The sequence below is a fragment of the Sinocyclocheilus rhinocerous genome, unplaced genomic scaffold (genome assembly GCF_001515625.1).
Source record: "Sinocyclocheilus rhinocerous isolate Xijiao unplaced genomic scaffold, SAMN03320098_v1.1 scaffold1001, whole genome shotgun sequence".
NCBI classification, from domain to species: domain Eukaryota; kingdom Metazoa; phylum Chordata; class Actinopteri; order Cypriniformes; family Cyprinidae; genus Sinocyclocheilus; species Sinocyclocheilus rhinocerous.
The window spans coordinates 23,101-36,346 of record NW_015666593.1 but is presented as its reverse complement, the minus strand read 5'-3'; the positions used below and the strand labels follow the sequence as shown (position 1 = coordinate 36,346).

Sequence of the window (13,246 nt, the reverse complement as noted above, 5' to 3'; positions counted from 1 at the left end):
CTATCTATCTATCTATCTATCTATCTATCGACTCAAGTTAGATAGATAGATATAGACAGATAGGTAGATACACCAACACTATATATTTCTAATACATAACTACTTTAATTTTTAGACTTTTTAAATAAAAACTGAAATCTGTGGATTATTCATATTTATACACATAGGAGAACTTCTCACAATAGATTTCACAATATGTGTGTACACACATGAATTTGTACTTAACCACATTCAATTGTTAATGAATTTGGAGTATTTTAAATGAGAAATGTGTGCTTGAGATATTAATTATTTTTAATTAAGTATTATTATTAGTATTACTACTACTAGAACAACTACTACTACTATTTATATTAACAATGTGGAAATAAGAATAATATTAATATTGTATATCTAAAATTAATTAATTCATTCATTCATTCATTGTTTGCTGTCATAGCAGGATTTTATGGCTTTGAATTTCACATCTCTGTTTCATTCTCAGCACATCCACAATGGGATTACTGGTCCTGGAAACCGTCAGTCTTGTTTATACATCTCTGCATTATTTATCTTGTTATTTTTACACATTCATTGTGAAATTAAATGATCTGTGGATTATTCATATTTATACACATAGGAGAACTTCTCACAATAGATTTCACAATATGTGTGTACACACATGAATTTGTACTTAACCACATTCAATTGTTAATGAATTTGGAGTATTTTAAATGAGAAATGTGTGCTTGAGATATTAATTATTTTTAATTAAGTATTATTATTAGTATTACTACTACTAGAACAACTACTACTACTATTTATATTAACAATGTGGAAATAAGAATAATATTAATATTGTATATCTAAAATTCATTCATTCATTCATTCATTCATTCATTGTTTGCTGTCATAGCAGGATTTTATGGCTTTGAATTTCACATCTCTGTTTCATTCTCAGCACATCCACAATGGGATTACTGGTCCTGGAAACCGCCAGTCTTGTTTATACATCTCTGCATTATTTATCTTGTTATTTTTACACATTCATTGTGAAATTAAATGTCTGAATGCTTCAGAGTCATATGTCTCAGCACAATGGTATTTTATCCTCATCCAAATACAGGCTGAGAGAAAGTACCATATGGCTTACAGAAAAATTGCACATAAGAATAGTTCTGACAGGAAATTGCCTTTGTGGCCTTGTTGAGCATGAAATTGTGCATGGTTACTGAATAGTTGCATAAGTGAGGTTCTCCAACCAAAAGCCACCTTGTCAGGTCTTGTCATGTTGTCATTGTCCGTAGAGTGTTTTGTACTAAATTCAGTGACTGACAATTGAACCACCAAACAAGAGGCTCTATAAATAGCTCTGTTTATCATTGCCAAACAAAGACAGTTCTGCCATAAAGCCTGTCAATATTCAGATGATCTCAGAGCAGCTATAAGCTGCACGCTCATCCTTGTTTCCTTGCTTAAACTGCTTGGGGACCACATGGTAATCTGGCACCTCTGTTCACTTTCATGCATTCTGTGAGAGCAGGTCAGAGTTCAGAAGAATTATAGTAATCTAGTGACTCAGAGCGCTGCTGTCCATTGTGCTACAAATGCTCATCAGCTCTGATGCTTCAAACTAAAGGAGTCTCACTTTCGGGTCTGGACCACTCTGAAGCAAATTCAATTTAGATAGTATTCCAATGTCATTTCCAATAGATGGACTAATAGTTCAGTGTTATTTTGTGGTCTTAGTTTTGTTTTACAGAGCCATCCAAGATGTAGATGAGCTTGTGTCTTCATTTGGATAAATGTAGCTTTAATTCACCTAATTGATGGATTGAGGTTTTGTGGATTATTTGTGGATTATTGTGATGTTTTTAATCAGCTGTTTGGACTCTCATTCTGACAGCACCCATTCACTGCAGAGGATCCATTGGTGAGCAAGTGATGTAATGCTAAATTTCTCCACCTCTGCTCCAACTCTGAAGAAACAAACTCTAACTCATCTACATCTTGGACGGCCTGTGGGTAAGTAACTTTTCAGCAAATTTTAATTATTATTACTATTATTATATTTTTTTTGTTGTATTTTTGGATAAACTATTCCTATAAAGAGATGGTTTACCCAAAAATTAAAATGTTGTCATCATTTACCCTCATGTTGTTCCAAACCTGACTTTATTTGTTTTGTTGAAATGTCAAATATAATAATACTTATTTTTTTAATTAAGTTTTATTTTTCTCTTATTTCTTACTTTTAATTGGTTAAGAAATCAAATACTGTGCTGGACAATAACCAATAATTTTTATTCTATTATATTTTTTCTTATATATTCCTAATGACAATTTTATGATTTATTTAAACACTGTGTTTTCCATTTTTATCACAGAATAAGGCAGAATAGTTTCTATACTGTAATCAATGCAATGTCAATTATTCATATACTTTTATTTATTACCTGGAGATAACTTGAAAAACACACATAAACCACATATTGTCGCAATCGTGTGTGTAATGTCTTCACGTTTCATCAGTCCAAATGTTTATGCTTTTTATTCAGCGTAAATAGCGATAGTTGGATGATTTTGTCCATATTCCCCCGCGTATTCTACGCCCATGGAAGAAAGAAACTCATACAGGTTTGAAACAAATGCGGCATGTGTGCTCCATTTACTTATTATATAAGCCATACAGTGCCATTCAGCATCCAAATACCAGGAATTGTGTCATATACGCATAACCGTTAACATCTTAAATAGAACGAGCAATTAGAATTTGATGATAAAAGCAATTAAGTTTATTTATAATGCAGAGTCTTTCCTTTTTTCCGATTTTTCAGCATTCTTTGAAATGATTTAATATTCGCTAGACTTCAGAAGTACCAGCGTCTCTTAGGTGCTTTGCTTGTCCCACTTTAGTAGTCATAATTGATCTTTAAAATCTTGCAAGAACATCCTTGCACTCATGGCCCCTCCCCAAAACAATTAGAATAGATGTAGAGTAATTGAACATTTTGTTTTAATTAACAAGATGAATGTGTTATGCTAAAACCGGTTTATTAATAGCACAATATAGCTCTGTGGGCAAAATTATGTTGTGAATCCTCAATATCAAATGACCATCCCTAACAGATCGCTCTGTATGCCTGTTTGCTCAGTACAATGAATGGACAAACAATGCAACAACAGAACGTTGCATTGTTTTGTGTTTTATGCAGTATTTTTGTTGATGTCGCAAACAAGCTGAAGATGTAAGGTTAGAGAGAACTAGAGGAGAAAAGGCTCATCTACATGTTTTTGGACACATTCCCTTGTTGCTGCAGCTAAAAATAATATCAGGGTTAACTCCCTGCTGCAAAAAAGCTGTCCCATACACTCCATCTTCTGCTGTGTGTGTGGGCAGCCCAGACTCCCACCTCTGTGTAGGTGATAAATGAGTGAAAGAGGTAATAGATCCTAAAACACAACAGATTCATTGCTATTGTGGAACCACAGGTCATATTGTCCTCATGCTCAAGCTTCATATAGAGTGAGGTATTATTTAGGGTGCACAAATTAGACCAACAATGAGTTCTGTTTGTAATAAGTGTCCAATGTCACATTACTATAAGGACACGATGACCAGCAGCATCATGGCCATTTAATTGGAAGGAATGCATCATCTCAGACTTGAAACCAAGTTGAATTGAATGCAGCTTCTAAAATTTTTGATAATTGTTAATTAGAGGCAGAATTATGCACTGATGTACATTTTTAGTCATCTTTGACTCAAGCATGCAGTATTATTTTATTTTTATTATTATGTTTTTATGGGCTGTTTGAGCTCATTCTGACGGCACCCATTCACTGCAGAGTAGAGACCTGCACGGGACGGATTTTTCGGTCCCGCTCCCACAGGATTATGTCCTGCACCCTCCCGCTCCCGCAGAAATATATATCTTGCCCCGATCCCGCCCACAACATTCATGTTTTGTCCTACTCCAGCCCACAAAAGTAGTCTATATAGATTTTTTCAGTACATCCATGAAATTTACATGAAATAGTAAGTTCTGTGTCGCCTAGCAACAACATCTCAGCAAAAATGCTCCAGATAAAATATTTGCTATTAAATCATCAACATTCACAAACCACAGTTATTTTTAACAGAAAAGCAAACATAGGCTGCTGCGTGCATTGTTTGGCATGGCAGATGTGAGCAAAGAACGCTCCCTTTATAATCACTAAAAAGCTGACATCTCCGTTCATTGCAATCTCACAAAGCTGTTATAACACAATTAATATAAGCACAATGAATCTTTCATAATGTCTACACTTCGTGTGTTATAATGAGAGGAAATGTGAGCACACAAATTTCAGCGCTGCACAAGAACTCCGGCATTTTGAGCAGTGAGTAGATTCTTAGGCCCTGTCCCAAATCGCACCCTAAACCCTCGCGGTCTTCCTCTGAGTCCACACTTTCATGACGTAATGACGCTTTGACTGTCGGGTGGAAGTCTGGTGTGGAGCTCACCTCAGTGCGGGCTCGGCAGAAAAGCGCATCGAGGGTGCATAGCGGCCGCAAAGGGGGCACTCGTGAGCACCCTTCTGAAAGCTAAAATAATGAATGGGACACCCTATGGTCTCGTGGACTTAATGGACATGCGCACATGGCGGCCATTGTAAGTCCATAAGAAAGCAAGTGCACATGAAGTGTGCCATTTGGGACAGGATCTTAAACACCTTTAATACCTCTGATTGGCCATTGTGTTCCAGAAATAATCAACATATATGTCTGTGATTGGCTATATTGCTCAACGCTGCAGGCATGTGTTATAAATAGAAACTATGCTATTTAGAAACTATGCCTATGCTTGCGCCTGTTAAACATTTTTATTTTATATTAGTTGTTCTTGTTGCTTTTGTGCAATAAATCATTTTATTCTCGCACATCCCGCACACACATGAGTGTCTACACGCCCGCACCCGAACATCAGTCTTGTCCCGCGCCAGTCCTGTGGTGAGCAAGTGATGTAATGCTAAATTTCTCCACCTCTGCTCCAACTCTGAAGAAACAAACTCTAACTCATCTACATCTTGGACGGCCTGTGGGTAAGTAACTTTTCAGCAAATTTTAATTATTATTACTATTATTATATTTTTTTTGTTGTATTTTTGGATAAACTATTCCTATAAAGAGATGGTTTACCCAAAAATTAAAATGTTGTCATCATTTACCCTCATGTTGTTCCAAACCTGACTTTATTTGTTTTGTTGAAATGTCAAATATAATAATACTTATTTTTTTAATTAAGTTTTATTTTTCTCTTATTTCTTACTTTTAATTGGTTAAGAAATCAAATACTGTGCTGGACAATAACCAATAATTTTTATTCTATTATATTTTTTCTTATATATTCCTAATGACAATTTTATGATTTGTTTATTTAAACACTGTGTTTTCCATTTTTATCACAGAATAAGGCAGAATAGTTTCTATACTGTAATCAATGCAATGTCAATTATTCATATACTTTTATTTATTACCTGGAGATAACTTGAAAAACACACATAAACCACATATTGTCGCAATCGTGTGTGTAATGTCTTCACGTTTCATCAGTCCAAATGTTTATGCTTTTTATTCAGCGTAAATAGCGATAGTTGGATGATTTTGTCCATATTCCCCCGCGTATTCTACGCCCATGGAAGAAAGAAACTCATACAGGTTTGAAACAAATGCGGCATGTGTGCTCCATTTACTTATTATATAAGCCATACAGTGCCATTCAGCATCCAAATACCAGGAATTGTGTCATATACGCATAACCGTTAACATCTTAAATAGAACGAGCAATTAGAATTTGATGATAAAAGCAATTAAGTTTATTTATAATGCAGAGTCTTTCCTTTTTTCCGATTTTTCAGCATTCTTTGAAATGATTTAATATTCGCTAGACTTCAGAAGTACCAGCGTCTCTTAGGTGCTTTGCTTGTCCCACTTTAGTAGTCATAATTGATCTTTAAAATCTTGCAAGAACATCCTTGCACTCATGGCCCCTCCCCAAAACAATTAGAATAGATGTAGAGTAATTGAACATTTTGTTTTAATTAACAAGATGAATGTGTTATGCTAAAACCGGTTTATTAATAGCACAATATAGCTCTGTGGGCAAAATTATGTTGTGAATCCTCAATATCAAATGACCATCCCTAACAGATCGCTCTGTATGCCTGTTTGCTCAGTACAATGAATGGACAAACAATGCAACAACAGAACGTTGCATTGTTTTGTGTTTTATGCAGTATTTTTGTTGATGTCGCAAACAAGCTGAAGATGTAAGGTTAGAGAGAACTAGAGGAGAAAAGGCTCATCTACATGTTTTTGGACACATTCCCTTGTTGCTGCAGCTAAAAATAATATCAGGGTTAACTCCCTGCTGCAAAAAAGCTGTCCCATACACTCCATCTTCTGCTGTGTGTGTGGGCAGCCCAGACTCCCACCTCTGTGTAGGTGATAAATGAGTGAAAGAGGTAATAGATCCTAAAACACAACAGATTCATTGCTATTGTGGAACCACAGGTCATATTGTCCTCATGCTCAAGCTTCATATAGAGTGAGGTATTATTTAGGGTGCACAAATTAGACCAACAATGAGTTCTGTTTGTAATAAGTGTCCAATGTCACATTACTATAAGGACACGATGACCAGCAGCATCATGGCCATTTAATTGGAAGGAATGCATCATCTCAGACTTGAAACCAAGTTGAATTGAATGCAGCTTCTAAAATTTTTGATAATTGTTAATTAGAGGCAGAATTATGCACTGATGTACATTTTTAGTCATCTTTGACTCAAGCATGCAGTATTATTTTATTTTTATTATTATGTTTTTATGGGCTGTTTGAGCTCATTCTGACGGCACCCATTCACTGCAGAGTAGAGACCTGCACGGGACGGATTTTTCGGTCCCGCTCCCACAGGATTATGTCCTGCACCCTCCCGCTCCCGCAGAAATATATATCTTGCCCCGATCCCGCCCACAACATTCATGTTTTGTCCTACTCCAGCCCACAAAAGTAGTCTATATAGATTTTTTCAGTACATCCATGAAATTTACATGAAATAGTAAGTTCTGTGTCGCCTAGCAACAACATCTCAGCAAAAATGCTCCAGATAAAATATTTGCTATTAAATCATCAACATTCACAAACCACAGTTATTTTTAACAGAAAAGCAAACATAGGCTGCTGCGTGCATTGTTTGGCATGGCAGATGTGAGCAAAGAACGCTCCCTTTATAATCACTAAAAAGCTGACATCTCCGTTCATTGCAATCTCACAAAGCTGTTATAACACAATTAATATAAGCACAATGAATCTTTCATAATGTCTACACTTCGTGTGTTATAATGAGAGGAAATGTGAGCACACAAATTTCAGCGCTGCACAAGAACTCCGGCATTTTGAGCAGTGAGTAGATTCTTAGGCCCTGTCCCAAATCGCACCCTAAACCCTCGCGGTCTTCCTCTGAGTCCACACTTTCATGACGTAATGACGCTTTGACTGTCGGGTGGAAGTCTGGTGTGGAGCTCACCTCAGTGCGGGCTCGGCAGAAAAGCGCATCGAGGGTGCATAGCGGCCGCAAAGGGGGCACTCGTGAGCACCCTTCTGAAAGCTAAAATAATGAATGGGACACCCTATGGTCTCGTGGACTTAATGGACATGCGCACATGGCGGCCATTGTAAGTCCATAAGAAAGCAAGTGCACATGAAGTGTGCCATTTGGGACAGGATCTTAAACACCTTTAATACCTCTGATTGGCCATTGTGTTCCAGAAATAATCAACATATATGTCTGTGATTGGCTATATTGCTCAACGCTGCAGGCATGTGTTATAAATAGAAACTATGCTATTTAGAAACTATGCCTATGCTTGCGCCTGTTAAACATTTTTATTTTATATTAGTTGTTCTTGTTGCTTTTGTGCAATAAATCATTTTATTCTCGCACATCCCGCACACACATGAGTGTCTACACGCCCGCACCCGAACATCAGTCTTGTCCCGCGCCAGTCCTGCGGGTCTCGTGGTAGTCCTGCGGGAGTGCAGGTCTCTTCTTCTTTGTTTATTGGCGGATCACATTAATTCTCGCGCATTACCGCCACCTACATGCGAACACGATCCAGACACTCTCCTATTGCAATTAACTCTGATAACTCTGAATTAAAACTGATAACTTATTTGAGATCCCTATCTTCCTGAAAATGAGCAATTTTGGAATGACAAATGCTGAATACACTTGTGTTAAATGTCCGTACTCTGTCCACAAATATTCCCTTACCCAGATTTCCTCAAATTCACTCATACCTTCTTTCTGCTGATTCTAGCATTTTTACATCAACTATAGGTTGAGGCAAAATCCACAAAGGAACTGCTGATAAAGTCACCCTTGGAACAATACTTAAACCTTTAATATCTAATCTAAATCTCCAACAATCCATCCAAAACTATTACATTCCCCAACATTTCTCTATTACCTGTATTGTGCAATGTGAATTATCCTGTGCCTTAAGATTTGCCCAGTATACTGCAGTTAACTGTTGTCTTCTTAAATTGAGAGGCATTTCACCCAGTTCTACCTGTAACGCTGAAACAGGAGATGATCTGTATGCCCCACAACATATCGTTAATGCCTGTGCTTGAATTCTTTCTAATTTTTCAAGTTGGGTCTTTGCTGCAGATCCATATACTATGCTACCATAATCCAATACTGATCTGATTAACGTTATGTAAATCATTTTTAATGCCAACCTGTCCGCCCCCCAGACCTGCCCAGCCACACATCTCATTCAGTATTCAGTATATTCAACACTCTCTTGCACTTATCCTCCATCTTTTAAACATGTTCTTTCCATGTAAGTCTAATGTCTAACCAAATACCTAGAAATATTATTTTAGACACCCCTAGATTGTGATTATACAACTTTAATTTGATGTAATCTCCTTTCCTTTTATGAAGTGAAGACATCTGTGTTTTTTTTCCCACAGAGAATTTGAACCCCCACTTAAATGACCATTCCTCAACCACTTTTAATGCATTTTGCCTTCTCTTTAATGTTATTAGAGACCATACTACTGATCCACACTGGAATATAACTGCTGGCTGGGTTCACGAGATGGCTTTTTTGTTTTTAGCTTAGATTATTTCAAACAGTCGCTCTCCCCAGGAATATCTAGTGTTTGCTAGCGGTGCAAAACTTAAAACACTAGAAATTCTAGAAATTCCTGTCATGAATCTACCTGTGGGCAGACTTTTCTGAAATCTAAGACATTTTCAGGAAAACAGTAACTTCAATAAGATAAGTTTGAGTCAGATTTCCCCACAGACATACTTAATATTCGAGAAACAGTAAATTATACAGGGTATTTTAAATACCCTATTACTCACTTATAGACAGACGATTCTACTGGTGGATAATTTTAAGTAACATAAGCTATCTATCTATCTATCTATCTATCTATCTACATACACACTCCATATTGATAGGAATACTGGTGTACGAGTGTATGTGTGTGTGTGTGTTTACTTCATTGAATTTATGTTCCACACAAGGTGAACTGTTGAGCATGTTGGGATGGGGCCCATAGCAGTGCTTTATTTCCTTGTTTACTTTACACCAGTCATATGTGTTCTTCTATCTCACATTAGGGGGGTTACTCATAAAAAATTGATAGCATCTTAAATTAACCATCTGCAGTTCCTTTTCCCTTTATTATGTTTGATCATGCCAGGAAGTTTAAGCTTCTTAGTAAACACAACTGATTGAATCTTTTAATGGATTGAAGCCATGGTGTGGAGTTAGTAAATTAGTTTAACTGTGTAATTATATCAGAAATATTGCACTCGCCTCCCACTATAAAAAGCCTAATGAGGCATCAAGAGAAAATATTGCTGAGTAACAAGATACTCTGTGTTCTGTACCAGCAACCACTGAGCATTGCTATTGTGCCCTTGAGCACTGCACTTAACACATAACTCCTCATTGCTGTTACATGACACCCCTGTTTCCCCAACCTCACTTCCCCCAAGGCACAATGGAATAGAAAAATCAGCTCTCATTGCTTCACCGGCTACAAGATCAGCATGGACCTCCACGACTGGCTTGTTATCTCAAATGATGCTGACCTTACATAGGTTAGAATGACCTAAAGCACTGTAATGCTGACATCCATTAGACTGACTGTCAGTTTGTTGTCAGATTACTGTAATGAAAACATGACACTATTTTACAACAAGCTATAGCTGGCTGTAATTTGCCTAATGTGAAGATGCACATGTGGACAGATATATTGGACGAACAGAAACTGGTTTGTGATCCTAAAAAGAATTACAGAAAAAGAAAATACAAAAATCATTCATAATAATTGCAGTTTTCACCATGAGTTAATTTGTTGTCTAGTAATGTGACAGTGAATATTTGTCAGGGTAGGTTTATTTTTGAAAAAGTCAATTTATGTAGGATAAGGTTGACATTTTATGGGTGTTGTCACACTATACTGGGTAAGCTGTCACAAGGAGAACATACTCTTATCGCAAAATTATAACTTTGCTTACAGTCCATCTTTACAGTCCACCATGGGCGTTGCTAGGCCATTTTTAGGGGGGCTATATATGACTACTCAGCCCCCCTAAAATTTTGTGATTAGCTCCATAAACTGTACACAAATTCGTGATCGCCTCAGTCCCGTTTAAATTTCATATGAAAACGGTGGCAGACTTCGGCTCCTCCCCGTCTTTCAGCACATTCTTTTTCAATCCGCAGACTGAGAGACAGAGGACAAGGTGTGTGTTTATCCATAGATTGTTATAATATCTGCATCTGCACAGTTCTTTGTCATAAAAACGGTTTACACAATATCATGGGGGAGCAATCGGTTCCACATCTACTGTAAAGTTTTCGCTGCGTTCACCCCTCATCACACCACAGCTGTTTTCTCCAGTGAAAATAAAGCATATGAACACATACTTTATTTCATGTCATATCATATTGCCATTTTCATTTGAAAATTTAACTTTCAATGTAATACATATTCCAGTGAATGTGGCAAAGAGGTTTGCATACTTGAGCTAAGGAAAGAGGATTGTAGGCCTACTAGAAATGCAGACAGTAAAAGTTTGTGTGTGTGTGCAGTAAACAGGTGTGTGTATGTGTGTGTGTGTGTGAGAGAGATCATGAAGATTTGTATTTGGCTTATTCAGTTATATGTTATACCTATCTATGCATCTATCTATCTAGTGGAATACAATGGAATACAGCACTTTTTGGTATATAGGTTTAGTATACCACCCCTATTAGTCAAAAAATAAAATGAAAATCCCCCTAAATGAAAATCCTAGAATCGTCCCTGCAGTCCACCTTCAAAAAAAGTATTCTTGTTAAATAAACATTCCAATTAACAAGGTGATTGAAACCAACATACAAAACAACTGCTAGAGAAAACGCACATTTGTGTAATTGAACTTTTAACTTAAAACTCTATAGTTACTGAGATGCAGCTCTGTGACAACTAGCCCCGGTCTCTACTGGACAGTACATAGTGACCAAAGGTCTGACAGTATATCACAGCTTGACACTATTTCTTGGATATAATTGAAAAGATTTGCAGTTTATCAAACATATGTATGCACAATTTTATTAGTATACTTTTATTAGTATACTGTTATGTGATGTGTATGTGATGTGTTGATAATTCAGCCTGTTGTTATTAACTGCTAGCACATTTATCATGCTAGCACATTAACACCTTGCTGCAGTTCTGTTGACCATCTGTGAGATTTTCAAAGAGTATGTTGTGAATTCAGTGAGCATGAAATAGATTAATATTTAAATAAAAAAAATATATATATATAAAAAGTCCAGATGTCTAGCTTTGTAACATGCCACATGGATAAAAGTTTATATGCTTCACCTGGGTTTATTTAGCCCAGTATTGAATTTATTATATTATGGCTATCTGGAGTAGACTTCCATGTAAATGTTAGGTGTTTTAAGAGTTTTTGAAAGAAGCCCCTTATGTTCAACAAAGCTGCATTTATTTGATTAAAAATACAATAAAACAGTAATATTGTGAAATATTATTACAGTTTAAATATTTTTTTTTCTGCAGTAATATATTTTAAAGTGTAATTTCCTCTGATGGCAAAGCTGAATTTTCAGCAGTCATTACTCTAGTCTTCAGTGTCACATGATCCTTCAGAAATCACACTAATATGCTGATTTGGTGCTCAAGAAACCTTTATCATTATTATCAATGTTGAAAACAGCTGTACTGCTTTAAATTGGTTGGAAACAGTGATACATTTATTTGAAATAGAAATCTTTTGTAACATTATAAATTGATCAATTTAATGCCTCCTTGCTGAATAAAAAGTTTTAATTTCTTAAAAAAAAAAAAAATCTCATTGACCCCAAACTTTTGAACGGTAGTGTGTTATGCAGCTACTTATCAAATAAATAAATAAATTGATATGAAATTTGAGTTGAAATTATTTCATTATGTGAGAAGAAAAAGTGCAGTTTTTTTTTTGTTGCGCACTTTGGTTTTGTGTTGTCACGTTATATTTATCTTCAGTAAATCACTATTTTTTTTTTAAATGATCCTGAACATTAAATTTGTTTGTTGTGCAGATTCCTTTTTTTTCATGAGTTATAAGAGACATGAAACTAGCAAAGTTATGTAGGACATCGTTGCCTGTCACAATTGATAAACATATAGTTTAAGAGGTCACTATACAAAAATGTTGACTGCTGAATGCCACAATTGACCAATCAGAATCAAGTATTCTAGCTTCATAGCAATGCAGTGTGTTGTTGTATATACTATCTGATTCTCTTAGTCACTCATATGGAACGATATTCCGGACAATTTTCAAAAGGAATAGCAAATTGCGTTTTCAATATGTGGACGCATAAATTGTGACATAATCCAAATGCAATTGCAAATCCTGCATTACCGTTTGGAATTTCGCTTTCGCGAACGCACAGTGACTGCCAAATTTCAAATGAAAAAGCAAAGTCCATTTGCAACAGTATTTCCCATGTCTTAGGAGTTACGAGCCTGTCATATTTAAATAGCAATATTAACTATACTTATTTTCCACCTTACTTTATATTTTATTCAACAGTTTTAATCCGTTATGGAGTTCGCGTGCCGTACGTGGCACCAAAGCATTGCGCCTGCCTCAAGATCTCTCACTATTTACAGCCACTGGACACCGCGATTGATGCA

General features: G+C 36.2%; 1 protein-coding gene across 1 annotated transcript in view; it reads right to left on the bottom strand.

Moving 5' to 3' along the window:
- LOC107732954 (netrin-G1-like) overlaps positions 1 to 13,246 on the bottom strand; it is a 64,647-nt gene that overhangs the window by 43,830 nt on the left and 7,571 nt on the right. The window lies entirely within an intron of this gene.